At 35.2% G+C, this 16570-nt stretch overlaps 1 long non-coding RNA gene across 2 annotated transcripts; it reads right to left on the reverse strand.

Moving 5' to 3' along the window:
• Positions 1-293: 293 nt before the first annotated feature.
• On the reverse strand, positions 294-4345 carry LOC144290106 (uncharacterized). Of its 2 annotated transcripts, XR_013357940.1 has the most exons (4): positions 4038-4345; positions 3444-3532; positions 1225-1348; positions 294-1068 (listed from the first exon to the last, which is right to left on the reverse strand). It is a non-coding gene; the product is annotated as an uncharacterized LOC144290106 (long non-coding RNA). The 2 variants fall into 2 exon arrangements; XR_013357941.1 differs by lacking the exon at positions 3444-3532.
• Between the last annotated feature and the right edge of the window lie 12225 nt (positions 4346-16570).

Genomic DNA, 16570 nt, shown 5'->3' on the forward strand with positions numbered 1-16570 from the left:
TTTATCTTTCAGTGATTTAGCTAATGAGTTGGTTAATTTATCTTCCAAAAGGCACATCTCTGGTCTAAGTTCCATCAGTAAGAATGGGGGGTAGGCACTCCTTTCTCCGTATGATGGAGTTTGTTACTTTGTTCCAGCAAAGAGTATAAAATGCATGTTGACACCTATAGGGCTTCTGTTGGACTAAATCAGCAATTTTGGTTCACATCACTTTTAGAGCCACTAATAGGTTTTTTAAATTCATAATTATTTATTCTGTTACATCTTTTGCTAAGAAAAGTTAGTGTATCTTATGTTGCAGGCCCCTCACATAAGACAGTGGAATTCTCACTTGTTCTCCTATAAACTGAGACTTGACTTCCAAGACCCACTTGCAGACTCAGAAGAAAATAAGAAATCCAATAACGCACATCAAGGAGCCCATCTACTCCATCTTGTTTGCATTTATTATATCTTAGTTTTACACAGAGTTATAAGCCTAACAATTCTATCCATAGTTTTATAGTTGAATTTACATGACAAACATTTTGACAAAATAATTTAGGCCTATTCTGTGGAGGAGGAAAAGTGGGAGATCCATGGATATTCTGTGGTTATAAACTGGGTCTATTTCTATTCCAACCTCCCGAGTTCTGTATATTAGCTACTAAATTTGAGGAGACAGCACATCTTAGGGATCTCCTGTAATCTGCAGAAACACATAGAAGACTTTATTTCATCCAGTCAGTCGGGGGCTGGGTGGCTCTCAAAAGTTTTTCAACTTGTACAGTAAGCTTTTGTTGAGTGCTATATGCATAGTAAACATGCTACTGTGCTAAGTACTGGTTATCTGTAATCATAAATAGGCTACCTGACTTTGAGAGATTTACAGCTTATAAAGTGTAGCAGGCATGTAAAGAAAGCATGCAGAAGGGGTGCCTGGGTGGCTCAGTTGGTTAGGCATCTGCCTTTGGCTCAGGTCATGATCTCAGGGTCCTGGGATTGAGCTGGGAGCTTGCTTCTCCTTCTCTCTGCCTGCCCCTTGCTTGTGCGCTCTCTCTCTTCCTCTCTCAAATAAGTGAATAAAATCTTAAAAGCAAGCATGCAACAAGATTAGAAATTTCACAATAAAAGCAGGTAGATTGAACAGTAAGAGTACAAAGAAGAATGAGATTGCAAGTGAAATTTGAAAATTACATATGAAATTGGTGGTAATATGATGAGAAAGGCCTATGAAATACACACCTGTAAAACTTCCTTGGATAGCAAAAGAGTATCTTTAGGATTCATGGGCAGCAGGACTTGTGGAGATATGAAGAACATTCCCGGAGTAGGAAGTCCAGGATTAGTTCTCTAGAGTAGTTAAGGTCTGGATGTAGGCATATTTAAAGAATTATAGTTCATTTTATCAAATACATGGTGAGAAGTCACTATTCACGTCACTGGACAGAACTGGCAAAGTGAAGTAGCAGCTTGGTTTTCAAAACCATACTCCTATAAAAATTTAGTCTTATTTTTGGCACGTTTCTGGCCTTAATTTTTTAACAAAATTTCTATAATCTCTGACGCCTGGTCAAAAATGATCCAGTGTCAACTACAATGTCAGTCTCAGACTGGAGTATTTTTTCCCCCCCAAAGATATTTGAATAGTATATACATTCACAAATATTGGGCTGTTCTAAAACTTTACAGTTTTTGACAAAGGGGGAGAGTAAACTCCCCATGCAGGAATTTATCATTCATTGTGATAGGGAAGCTGGCTTATTTGATACCAAAGAGAAATTGCAGAATTCTGGTAAACACTCTTAAGTATAGTGAGGTGTGATTTCGGTTCATTTTACAACTAATTTTTCGTCAAGTGTCCCTGATTCTGTGTTATCATGAAGAGAATATTCCAGAGTCTTTTAAAGTATTGCAAACAAATGAGAAATGCCCACATGACCATTGATACTCATGATTAAATATCTCAAATAATTGAACTCCCATCATACTATTTCCCCAAATATTGCCTGGAAGAAGAAATTCCAGATAGAATCAGATATTGGTAATTAACTAGATCTAAGAAATGTACCAAATACCTTAGTGTAGATATTCTATATATATTTACCCTTTATTTATTTTAAAAATAATTTTACTTATGATTTTTGAGAGAGAACGTGAGTACACATGGGGGTGGGGAGAGGAAATGGAAGGGGAGAGGGACAGTTTCAAGCAGACTCCCCACTAAGCACGGATCTCAACGGTCTTGATCCCATGACCCTGAGATCAGATTATGAGCTGAAATCGAGAGCTGGCCACTCAACTGACTTACCCATCCATTCAACCCTTACACCAATTTAAAATAAATAAATAAATAAATAAACAAACAAACAAACAAACATCCATTATATCTCAATAAGGTTGAAATTAACACTTTAAGTTTAAAGTGTACAACAGGATTTGATACACATGTATAGTGAGAGATTACCCTAAATAATGTATTTGCAGTTAAGTTTTTAAATTGTCTTTGTGTCAAAAAATAAAATGGTAGAATAAAAATTTATCAGTTCAGCCAAGATGGTTAGATATTCACTTTCATTATCATTAACTTCAGCTCCCAAATAAAATACTTTTAAAAACTGGTGACTTTAGGAGCACCTGGGTGGCTCAGTTGGTTGAACATCTGGCTCTGGATTTCAGCTCAGGTCATGGTCTTGAGGTCCTGGGCAGGCTCCACACTCTGCTGGGAGTCCAATCAAGGATTCTCTCCTTCTCCCTTGGCTCCTCCCCACATCTCTCACATGATATTCTCTCTCTCTCTCTCTCAGATAAAACTTAAAAAAAAAAAAACTGGTGAATTTGTTCCCACTTAATAATCACCTGGCAAGTCTGATAGTTTCAGATTTGAACACGTGAAGTAACTCTCCATCTTACAGAGTAATTGCACTTTGAATATGTTTCTAATACAGAACTCGAGTAATTAAAAACTTTGTTTTTGAAACACTGCTTTCTAGTGTTTTTTTACCTTTAAAGCATAATGAAAATAAAATGAAGTAACTTTCAGGTTTTTTTCTGGAATAGTTTGTAACGATTAATTTACCGAGTACAGGACACACAGTGTAACCAGAATACTCATGCTGTTTTAATGCACTAAAGACACAATTCTACTTACTGCATTTTGTATCTCTGTAGAAAAATTATTACTGTTTACGTAAAAATGTCATCTAACACTCAAAGCTTTATTAGGTATTCTTCAAGCACATCTTAGATTTAGGCTGATATTGCTGTATCCATTTTATCAAGTTGTTCACAATCTCTTTCTTTAGGTCTCCCCTGACATCAAGAAATTTTGTTTTGGGAATGACTATGGCAGTCAATGAGTGAGCCAAACTAGCTGAGACAAAATAAGTCTATGTCTGGTCTAAGCAACACATCTCATGGGATTTCTCAGACAGGGGTAGTGCCCTCTGAGTTGTCATACTTACAGGTATAGCTCTGAAAAAAGATTCCAGAAGTAATGACTTGCCTTCATATGCAATGCCCTAATATACTTTATTATCTGCTCTATACATGCCTGTTGGAAAAAAATTACAATAATCCAATAAATGAGTATAATTTAATGTACTATTTCTTGGATTCATGAAAGTTCTAGTTTTTTGTTTGTTCGTTTTTTTTCTCCTGTAAGAGGGGATAGTTTGCTGGGTTAGGTTGTTCAGTATTCTCTCACCTATCCTTATTCTACATTCATTCAACCTTGCTACTCCTCATTAACTTAGATAAAAGAAATGAGGAAAGGAGTATCTATTTGTAAACTTTATAAACCTAACCCATCGGGTCTAACTGTGGAGTGGTGTTTACTTCAAGTAGACATTATCTACAACTCTACACTGGTTTTGCCATAGATCCGTGTATTTTAATATATTTTTGAAACCAAAGAGTGTCGTTTTAGGGATAGCTTTTTAAAAGGTAGTAAGAGACAGTCTTTTAGTTAGGATGTAGATTATCTAGTAAGTTCTTTACATAAGAAAGTGAATGAACTAGAACAGCTCTTCTGGACAGAAGGGTATTTGACAAAGTACCTCATATTGTATTCAGAAAGAGAAAGCCGTTATCAGATACTGCTTCTGCTGAGGAGATCACTGTTTTTGAATAGCTTTAAAAGTCTGGACACCCTTACCCCTAATTAGGATACATATCCAAGTCTGATCCTTATTCTAGTCCTTATTCCACTATGTGGCATACATTTTTTTTTTTTTTTTTTTTTATACCCAAGGCCATCCACAGTAATTCAAGTGCAGTGTGGCCTCACTGTGCTAGGCATCCTCAGGTAGTTTTCCAGTCTGTATTCACAGAGGGACTGAGTGTTGCCATACAGCAAGTAGCCAAGCCTGGGCCTTTCAGAGTATTGTGCTAGTGTTCCATCGTCCAGGAAACCAAGTATGCAATCCATAAAACTTACTAAAAACTCCTTTTAGCAACCCATACATTCTTTATCTACTTCCCAAATCTTAAGGATTTTCACTACCCAAACTCGGGAAGCCCATCATCACCAATGTCCTCACGGCCATCTTCGTGCTTCAGCCTTAGCACAGCGCACCTTGTCCTCCCTCACCTGCCTATATACCTGGAATTTATAGTGCTGCTTTTGCTTTTACAATCAGGATTATTTTTGTTGTTTCTATGCCTCTACTTTTCCTCAACGGTACATCAAAGATTTCTAGCACTGGGACACTTCTCAGAAGCTTACAGTGAGAATGAACTACCTGAAAGAAGACAGAACTCCCCTTCAGATGGAAAATGAAGGGAAATGAGTGGCAAAAAAAATACATGTTAAATTATGTGTTATTAATTTATTTTTTTCTTCTTGTTCAATACAGCTCAACTTGAATAAAATGGGGATGGTTATTTGGTGACTTGTGGTTAAGTAAAGAGCCCTGAAATCAACTGCTCTTTGGAGTCCAGTAGGTATATATTCACCAAGGACAATTACTGAGTTATTGACTTCATGAAAATTATCGTAACTTAATACCCATTAACACATGAAACCAATGCAGACTAATCATATAAGACCAATTGGGATGCCTGGGTGGCTCAGCAGTTCAGTGCCTGCCTTCGGCCCAGGGCGTGATCCTAGGGTCCCAGGATCAAGTCCCACATTAGGCTCCCTGCATGGAGCCTGCTTCTCCCTCTGCTTGTGTCTCTGCCTCTTTCTGTATCTCTCATGAATAAATAAATAAAATCTTATAAAAATAAGATCGATTAATTCATTGTTCCTGACATTAAGTCTTCTAGTGGCAACATGGCACAAAAGGAAAAACCATGGCTTTGGGACCATAACGACTCAGTTCTGAATCTGGTTTCTTCCAAATCTTTAGTCATTTAGCGCAGCCAAGTTTCTCTGAATGTCTGCGTTGCATCTATGAAGGGATAACACTGTATAACAGCTTTTAGTTTTGAAGATAGCACATATTCAGCATCTAGCCATATGGCTAGCAAAAAAATGATGGCACCATTTTTTTATTTTTTGTTAGTTGTCTATGCATTCATGTACCTGTTTATTCATTTTTATTCAAAAAGATATTTTTTTTTCTGCTATAAAACATAGGTACAACAATAAAGAACCCATTTATTTTAGATTTTGAGTTATAAAGCATCATCTTAAAGGAAATCCCAGGGGACTGAAACATTAAAACTGAATCAAAGAAGGAGGGCAGCTGTTGCTGTTAAAGATAACTAATCACCAATATCACAACTCTCACTTCTGGAGTAGAACTGTAAATACTTAGAAGCTAACGATGGGGCATCTTAAACTTAAAAGATAAATGTAACTAAGGCAATGAATATTTTAAAACCATTAATTAAGTCTGCTATTTGGGACCATATGATCAAATTTTTATTTAATGAATTCCAAAGGTTAAAAGCTTTCAAATCAGTCAACCAGAAATTTCTAAGCAGGTGAACATATGAGCAGTTCAAAGTCAATTGAGCAATGAATATAAAATTACACTTCATATTTATACACAGGTTTTTTTTTTATTAAACATGCATTTACTCCAATTATGGGAAATTATTGAATGATTTAAGTTAAATCAAAAGAGCAGTTGCTGCTTGAAGTAAAGGAAACCTGCTGACATTTTAGTGGCCTAACTGCTGTTTTCCTGAACTTCAAATAGCCTAGGATATAAATTGTCCATATGTACACCCTTGCTTCAGATTAACAACATACTGCAATTCAGTTCCTTAGGCTCTATGTTCAGTTAATGAACATCTCCAACTTCTAAACATGTGTATCTAATCAGCCAGAAAAAATACTGATCTTGTACTTTAAAGTAGTTCTGAATTTTACAATTATAGTTTTTTAAGTGATGCTTAAAGAAAAATTTTTCCATTACGTTCTCAAATTTTATTTTAGCTTTTATGTTTTTCCCCCAAGAATGTCCATTCTGTAGTGTTATATGCTCATTTTTAAAGCTACTATTTCTCAACAACTAGAGTATAAGAAATTTTAGTTGAAAAATCCAATACTGCTTAGTCAATTGGTTAAATTAATGAATTGTCTTTCACACAATTTCTTCCCCAATTTCAACCCCAACTTGATCCCCCAACTTCAGGCTCAATGGTCTCCTTTCTTTCATCTCCCTTATGAAGCTCATTCTGTTGTCTGGCACTTTGCATTTGCCAACTATTACCTGTGTTTCTAATGTTCTTCCTGGAAATATTCATACAAGTGATTCCCTTTCACCCTGAGGTCACAGCTCAAATATCATATCCTCAAAAGCTTTCCTTTTGGGAAGCTCACACCTACTTAATTTTAAGTAGCCACCCACCACCTGACACTACTCTCCTGTATCACTTTGTTTTCCTTTTAAAGCTTTTAGAGGGATCCCTGGGTGGCGCAGCGGTTTGGCGCCTGCCTTTGGCCCAGGGCGTGATCCTGGAGACCCGGGATCGAATCCCACATCGGGCTCCCGGTGCATGGAGCCTGCTTCTCCCTCTGCCTGTGTCTCTGCCTCTCTCTCTCTCTCTGTGTGACTATCATAAATAAATAAAAAAATAAAAAAAAATAAATAAAGCTTTTAGAAATATGCAAAACCAAACAAAAAGTCTTCACATAGTTAATTTGCCTGTTTTTTTTTTTTTTTTCTTTTCAAGCTTTTATTTATTTGATAGACAGCACGAATGCTGGGGAGGGGGGAGAAAGCAGAGGGAGAAGCAGACTCCTCACTTAGCAGGGACACTGACGCAAGCTCAATCCAAGGACACCAAGGTCATGACCTGAGCCAAATGCAGACCCTTAACCAACTGAACCACCTAGGAGCTCCTGTTGCCTGCTTCTATTGTACTTTAGTAAGAGCAAAGACCATATTGGACTTATTGAATGTGTATCTCAGCACCTGAAACAGAGAGTGAAGAACTCAGATGGTTGATAAACAAGTTAGGCACCCTTGAAAATCACATATTCAACAATTCTTTTCTGAATCACTATTTGGTTTGTACAATTATGTAAAATAAAACAAATGACTTGATTTCTGTGTTAGATCATCAAATCAACCATGATCTCTAAAATTTTGATCACTTATATTCGCCCAAAGTTCTGTAACCACATAGAGGTTTGTTTATTAATACCATAATGGTATCAATATTAGTTTTTGAAATATAACACAGTAGGGGGTACTTCTAAAAGATATTGAATGAATTTTATTTTAGTCAAAGCTATGTAAGATTGTTAAATTTGGGTTAACTTGATCATTTGTGCCTGAGACAGGCTAACATTTTGCATCCTAAAGGCTTAAAACTTTAAGTTTTAAAGACACTTGCCTCGTGGCCTTCTACTGCCCTCTTTGTCCCCACTGGAAGGTATTCACCTGTCTCAAATTTATGCAAGTAACCCTTGAGAAACATCCCACATGATTAAGGATAATGACATCCATATATATTACAGATGCTATCATTTGAATTGAGATAATATGTGTATACACATTTATAATATACAATAACCTTTATCAATTAGAATTCAGATACACACATGAACTACCACTACAATCAAGAGTCAGAGCATTTCCATCCTTTCTGCAAATCACCATGAGAAGATTTTTGTAAAGATAGAATGCAAACCATAGGCAACCACCGAGTGGCTTGTTGTCATTATAGTTCTACATTCTCTGGAGTTTTATAACTCTAGAATAATAGAATATTATATTATATATATTAAATATAAATAATATATATTTAAATAGAATAATAAAGTAAATATTTGAGTATGGTTTCTTTTGCTCAGAATACTGATTTTTCTGTCAATCCATGCTGCAGTTTTCAGTAGGTATATTTTAAATTACTCAACAGTTTTGTTATGAAGCTATACCACATTAAGTTTGAGAGGTATCTAGAGGCCCCCCTTTTTTCTCACTGTGAATAAAGGTGCTATGAGCTTTTGTTTACAAATCTGTGTTTTTATTTCTTTTTAATACCTATGACTCTTAAGATATAGGAGGAAAAATTGACAAAAATCCAGAGTACAAAATAATAAAGAGTTAAACTTTTTGATACTCCATTTTCAATAGTTGACAGAACCACAGACTATCAGAAGGGTGTAACAAACGTTATTAGTAACACTATCAAACCACTTGACTTAATTGACATTTAAGGCAAATGAATGTAGGATTTGTTTTTAAATCACAAAGGAACATTTTCTTAGATCCTCTGGCTCTAAAGCATATCTACAATTTAGAAATATGGCAATCACACACGGTATGTTCTCTGACCACAGGGAATTGTTAGAAATTACTAACATAAGGAAACTTGGGACATTCTCAATCATTTGGCAAACTGCACAGCTCTAAATAATCCATGGGTCCAAGGAGAATTAGTAAGAAAAAGTAGAATATTCTGAACTGAATTTGAAAATATATCAAAACTTGTGGAATGCAGGTAAAGCAGTGCCTAATGGAAAGCTTATAGTTTTAAACTTTCATATTCAAATGTCTCCAATTAGCAAACAAAGCTCCAGTTTTAAAGCTAAAATAAACATGTAAACAAAATTAAAAAAAAAATAAGTAGATAAAATTAACCAAAAGCAGAGAGGCAGAAGGAAGTCCTAAAAGGAGTGGAAATAAAACAGAAAATAAAGGAAAACAGAGGAAAAAAATTTAAAAAATAATAAAGGAAAACAGGGATGCCTGGGTGGCTCAGTGGTTGAGCGCCTCCCTTCAGCCCAGGGCGTGATCCTGGAGTCCCAGGATCGAGTCCCACATTGGGCTCCCTGCATGGAGCCTGCTCCTCTCTCTGCCTGTGTCTCTGCCTCTCTGTGCCTCTCATGAATAATTTTTTTAAAGGAAAACAATAGAGAAAAGAAACCAATAGTTGATTGGTAAGCAGCATCAAAATTGATATATCAAAAAAAAAAAAAATCCACCAAATCTGCTAAATCTTTAGCTAAATTGGCCCAGGAACAACATAGAGGGGGGCAGGAGCGGGGGGAGAGAAAGAAAAAAAAAAAAAAAACCACACAAGGAGTCAAAAGAGGATCTATCACAACTACAGAATTTTTAAGAATTTTATCAGAATTATGAATTTGGCTTTCTGCAAAAACTAGACAACTTATATAAAACAGACAAATAATTAGGTTCTTATTTACCAAAATAGAGTCAAGAAACTAATGGACAATCTAAATGAAACAATTACCAGTGAAAACATTTAATTAAAAATTTTCCCTCAAAATGAAGTCTAAGATTAGGAAAGATTTTTTTTAATAGCTTTATTGAGATATAATTGAGTTATAAAAAAATGCACATATTTAATGTCTAAAATATGATGAACTTGGGCAAGGGAAAACATGAAATATCACCACAACTAAGGTAAATACGCACTTTGCCTCCACAAGTTTCCACACGTTTTTTTTGTTGTTGCTGTTCGTTCTTTTTGTGTTAAGGGTGCTCAACATGAGATCTACTCTTTCAAGTTTTTTTTTTTTTTCTTTTCTTAAAAAAAGTACCAATCCTACAAAACTTTCTCCCAAAAATAAAGAAGATATGCCCTCCAATTCTTTCTAAACCTCTAATATTACCCCAACAATAAAGTCAGAAGAAAAAGAAACCTCAAAAAAGAGAACTTTATACCAAGATCCCTCATGAACCTAAAAACTCTTAAATGTTAGCACACCACATCAAGCAACATTAAAAAAAAAAAAAATGAGCATATATCAAGACCACATATTTAGCATAGGATTTCAAGATTGGTTTAGCATCTGAAAATAGAGTATTTAATATACATTAATATAACACAAAAATCATATTGCTATCTTCATACAGAAAACATACATTTAAACATACATTCATGATGAATACTCTTTCAACATGATGAAGAGCACCAACAAAGCAAATACAGCTATGATTATATGTAACTGCTAAAAAATCCGAACATTTATAAGATCAAGAACTAAACAAGGAGTCAAGTTCCATCACATTTAGTCAATAATGTACTGGAAATCCTAGCCACTGGAGTAAGGAAAAAAAATAAATGCTTGCTGGAAAGGAGGAATATTGTTTTTACTCAGACAATGTAATCTTTGTTATAGAAAATATTAAGGAGGGATGCCTGGTTGACTCTGTTGGTTAAATGAATGACCCCTGATTTTTGCTCCTCATGGTCTCATGAGTTGTAAGATTGGGTCCCACATGGGGGCCTATGTTCAGCAGGGACTCGCTTGAAGTTTCTCTTCCTCTGCCCATCCCCACCTCCCTCCCTCAAATAAATATATCTTTAAAAAAAATCTTAAGCATACTTAAAAAAAAATCACTATATATTAGAAATTGTTTTATCAACATCTTAAGATTCATCGTCAGTGTTCAATAGTCCATTTTTAATACATGAGCAACAATCTGAAAAGAATGTGCTTTCATTCTCTGTAGTATTGAAAATGATACTTATGAATAAATTTAACAAAAAAGTACAGTCTGTAAACTTATGTGTGCAAAAACCATGCTGGTAAAAATTAAAACCTAAATAAATGGAGACATACCTTATCCATGTATTAGAAAACCAAATATTATATATGGCAATTATCTCCTAACATGTAGATTTAATAAAAATCTCCATCTAAGCTTAACAGATTTATAAAAATTCTTAAGTGGGTCATAAAATGTATTCATATAGGGAACATTTCTCGTATAGCCAAGCAATATCAAAAACCACCCCCCCACCAACCAAAACAGGGCACTTTCACTTCATTTCAAACCTTATTGTGAAGCTGAAGTATTCAAGACAGCATATTAATTGCATAAGGATAAACATTTATTTATTTTTAAAGATTTTATTTATTCATGAAAGACACAGAGACACACACACAGAAAGAGAGACAGAGAGAGAAAGAGGCAGAGACACAGGCAGAGGGAGAAGCAGGCCCTATGCAGGAGCCTGATGCGGGACTCGATACCAACTCCAGGATCATGCCCTAGGCTGAAGGCAGGTGCTAAACCTCTGACCCACCCGGGGATCCCCAAGGATAAACATTTAGATCAGTGGAATAATATAAGGTATCCAGAAATAGAGCTTTACCTATACACTCAATTTATTTTGACAAGACAATGTGACTGAATGAAGGAAGAAACGGTATTTTCCAAAATGGTCTTGGAAAAAAATAAGCTATTGATATAAGATTATTAATCTCATCCCTTAGCTCATACTATACAAAAATAAAGTTGAAATGGATATAGACCCAAAACCATGAATTCAACTTAGAAAGCATAGGAGAAATTTTTAGTCCTTTTTAATCAAACCAAGTGTTCTTAAATAGGACTCAAAGTATGATCAATAAATAAAAAGTAAATTTTATTAAACTCAAAAAGTTTGCTCTTCAAACCCATCATTTAGAAAATGGTGAACATATTTTTAAAGCATGTATCTAATAAAAGGCTTTCGTCTAGAATATGTAAAGCACTCTAACAATAAAATTGCCAAACGTCATTAGAGCAAAATATTTGAATAGGCACTTCAGTAAAGATGATCTATAAAAGACTCATCATTAAACCCTAGGGAAACACATATTAATGCTACCATGAGACAACATTACAGGACTGTAAAGTAAAACCAAATGATATACTGTTAGAATGGATAAAATCTGAGAGGCTAATAGCAAATGTTGGCAAGAGTGTTGAGAAACTCAAACACTCATACATTGCTGGTAGAAATTTAATATCCTTTTTACAGTAGTTTGGTTCTTTCTTAAAAAGTTAAGCATTTAGTTAAATGATCAAACCCTGATGTGACTAGCCACATATGGGAGAGACTTGATAAGCAGGTAGAAATGGGAGGATCAGACTCCACACCAAGAACCCCTAGCATTGGGGGCCTTCATTGAGAAACAGTTCCTTATATTGTCTGGCTTTGAAAGCCAGGGGAAGAGCTCTGAAAAACAGTGGGGCTTCCCTCTGGGACAAGTGGTTGATAGGAAAATGAATCTCCACTTTTCAAGAGCCAGCCTACTTTGTCAGAGACATGGCACAGAAGGGACAGTTTGGAGAGCACCTGGGATATATGTGAACATTTCTTGACTCATCTTAGAAGATGTGCTGGAGGCGCAAAGATCTTCATATTTCCCCAGGAACACAAGTTCTGGGAAGACACCATTTCTCTTCCTGTATCCCAGCCTAGATAGTTGGACACTTCTGAGAACCAGTGCTAACACTATCCATTGACCTTGCTAGAACTGTGTGCTATAGCCCAGCATTTTCTTGCAGACCCACCCTATCCAAATCCCTACCTTGGAAGGCATTCCTTAAAGACCTTCCTATCCTACCACACCCAGCAGGCAGCCTTAGATAGGACCTGTAGGACTTCAAAGTGACTCCTGTGCTGGCAGGGGGTGGGCAGGTTGGGGGGTGAAAGGGGAGGCAGGCCCAAACACCAATATGCCAAATTATGAAGCCACTTATCTGGCTGAGCAGGGAGGAAACCTCGACCTTCTATTCTCCAGCAGCAGTGGCAAGGAGCCTAACTTCTAGGCTGACTGCCAACCCCACCCACCAACAAGCCCATAGATGCCACAGGCCTCTCAAGGGTGCAGGTATCAGACTCTATCCAGGGTTCCCACAACAAGCAAAGCCTCAATAGGAAGGCACACACAGCACACATAGGGCATCTTACAGCTCCTGGTTCTGGGGTCCAGGGATATTGAGCAATATGATGCTACAGGACATCTTCTACACAAGGCCACTACTTTCAAGACCAAGAGACATAGCTCACCTCTTTTATAGAAACAAACATATAGTTAGACAAAATAAAGAGATAGAGGACTTTGTCCCAAATAAAAGACAAAAATCACAGAAGATCTAAATGAAAGAGAGATAATCAGTATGACTGATAAAGAATTCAAATAATGGTCATAAAGATATCATCATTAACACTAAACTAGCCTCATAAGAAATGTTAAGGGGAATTCTTTAAGTGGAAAGTAAAGGCCATAAATAAAAGTTTTTTTAAAAATTGTGAAAGGAAAATAATTCAGAGGTTAAAGCAAATACTAGTTGACTAAAGCCATCGGAGGTTAACACACAAAAGTACTAAAATAAGTTCTATTTACAAAAATTTGCCAAGAGGTACAAAAAATAAAAAAGATAGAAAATTTGACATCACATGCATAAAGGTGGAGGAAGAAGTAAAAATTTAGTGCAATTAGAATGTGTTTGAACTTAAGTGACCATCAACTTAATGTAGACTACTCAATGAATAAGATGTTATATATGAACCCAGTGGTAACTACAAATCAGAAAATTTTGAGATACCCAAATAAAATAAAGGTATCCGAGCATTACACTAAAGAATGCTATCCAATCACCAAGAGAGTAAAATAAAAAAAAATAAAATAAAAAAAAACAGAAAAAGTACAAAACAACCAGAAAACAATTAATAAAATGGCAATAAGTACATAACGGTTAATAGTAATTGTAAATGTAAATGGACTAAATGCTCCAATCAAAAGACACAGGATGACTAGATAAAAAACAAACAAACAAACAAGGTGTGTCTATTCATTGCCTACAGAAGACTCATTTGAGCCCTAAAGACACATGCAAACTCAAAGTAAATGTATAGACAAATATACACCATGTAAACGTAAGCCAAACCAAACAAGTGCCAGGATAGCAATACCAGGATGAAATAAACTTTGAAACAATCCTGGTAGCAATAACAGGATCAATCCAAGAAGAGGATATAGTAATTTTAAATATTTATGCACCTTATGTAGGAGCACCTCAATACATAATGCAAACATTAGTAGGCATGAGGGGAGTCTGACAGTGATACATGAATAGGAGAATTTAAAGCCCCACTTATATCAATGGATACATCACCCAAATAGAAAAATCAATATGCAAACAGTGGCTTTGTATGGCACCTTAGACCAGATGGACCTAACAGATACATAAAGAACATTCCATCCAAAAAACAGCAGAATATACATTCTTTTTAAGTAAAAATGGAACTTCTCCAGGAGAAATCACATGTGAGGCCACAAAACAAGTTTCAATAAATTTAAGACTGAAATCACATCAAGCCTATTTTCTGATCAGGATGGTATGAAACCAGAAATAAAGAACAAGAAAATACATTGGAAAAAAACATTAATACATGGAGGCTAAACAACATGTTACCAAGCAACCAATGGTCCAATGAATTAATCAAGGAAGAAATTTAAAAAATACAGAGCAACAAATGAAAATGAATATACCATGGTGCAAAATATTTGGGACCCAGCAAGAACAGTTTTAAGATGCAAGCTTAAAGCAATACAGGCCTACCTCAACAAAGAAAAACTCAATCTACCATTACATATAAAGGAACTAGAAAAAAGAACAAAGCCAAAGCTAGTAAAGGAAATATTATAGAAGGGAAATAAATTAGAGAATAAAGAGAAAATAGAAAATATCCATGAAACTGCTGGTTTTACAAAAAAAAAAAAAAAACAAAACACAACAAAAAAACACAACAAAAAAAAAAAGCAAAACAAAAAACACACACACACACACACACACACACACACAAAATAGACTAAACTTTAACCATACTCAGCCAGAAAAAAAAGGGACACAAAATCAGAAACATTAGCAAAGTAGCAACCAATATCACAAGAATATAAATTACAGGAGACGATTATGAAAAATTATATGACAATAAATTGGACAACTTAAGAGAAATGGATAAATTCCTAGAAACCCACAACCTTACAAAAGTCAATCAAGAAAAAATAGAAAATTTGAACAGACTGATTACTAGTAATGAAATTGAATCACCAATCAAAACACTCCTAATAAATGGGGACCAGATGGGTTCACAGGTGAATTCTACCAAACCTTTAAAGAAGGGTTACCTATTTATTTGAAACTATTCTGAAAATAAAAAAGGAAAACTTTCAAATATATTATATAAGGCCAGAATTACACTAATAACAAAGCCAAAGATACTACAAAAAAAGAGATGAAGAGAGGGACAGAGAGAGAGAGAAAACTATATAGACCACTATCTCTGATCAACATAGATGCAAAAATCCTCCATAAAATATTTGTAAATCTTATTCAATAATAAAGAGCTCCTTCACCAGGATCAAGTGGGATTTTTTCCAGATATACAAGGGTGGTTCAATATTTCAAGTTAATCTATGTGATATATCACATTAGTAAAGGAAGGATAAAAATCATATGATCATCTCAACAGATGCATAAAAAGCATTCGACAAAATACAAGATCTACTTATGATAAAAACTCACCAAAAATGAGGTCATAGGGAACAAAGCTCAACACAATAAAGACAATATATGGAAAAATCCACATCTAACACCTATTAAATGTTGAAAAACTGAAAGTTTTACCTCTAAGATCAGGAAAAAGACAGATGTCTACTTTCATCAGTTTTATTAAACATTACTGGAAGCCCAAGCCATAGCAATCAGACCAGAAGTAAAAGCCACTGTATTGTTAAGGAAAAAATAAACTGCTACTATTTGCAGATGACATAATATTTTGCATAGGAAATCCTAAAGACTCCATCAAAAAACAATTAGAAGTAGTAAATCAATTTGATAAAGTTGCACAACATAGAATTTACAGGAATCTATTGCATTTCTATATATTAAAAATGAAGTAGCAGAAAGACAAATTAAGAAAACAATCCCATTTACAATTGCACCAAAAAGGGTGAAATACATAGGCATACATTCACCCAAGAAAGTCAGAAACCTATGCACTGAAAACTATAAGCCACTGATGAGAGAAATTTAAGGTGATACAAATAGGAAGACATATCCATGCTCATAAATTAGGAGAGTATCATTAAGATTTCCATATTATCCAAAGCCATCTACAGATTCAATGCAATTCCTATCAAAACACCAATAGAATTTTTCACAAAATTAGGATAAATGATCCGAAATTGTATATGGAATCCCAAAAGACTTCAATTAGCAAAGAGAGTCTTAAAAAGGAACAAAGCTAGAGGTATCACAATGCCAGATTAAGATAAACTACAAAGCTACAGTAATAAAAACATTATGGTAGTGGCATAAAAACAGACACATAGATTAATGGAACAGGACAGAAAGCCTAGAAATAAGCCCAAACT

The sequence above is a fragment of the Canis aureus genome, chromosome 2, assembly GCF_053574225.1.
Source record: "Canis aureus isolate CA01 chromosome 2, VMU_Caureus_v.1.0, whole genome shotgun sequence".
NCBI lineage: Eukaryota > Metazoa > Chordata > Mammalia > Carnivora > Canidae > Canis > Canis aureus.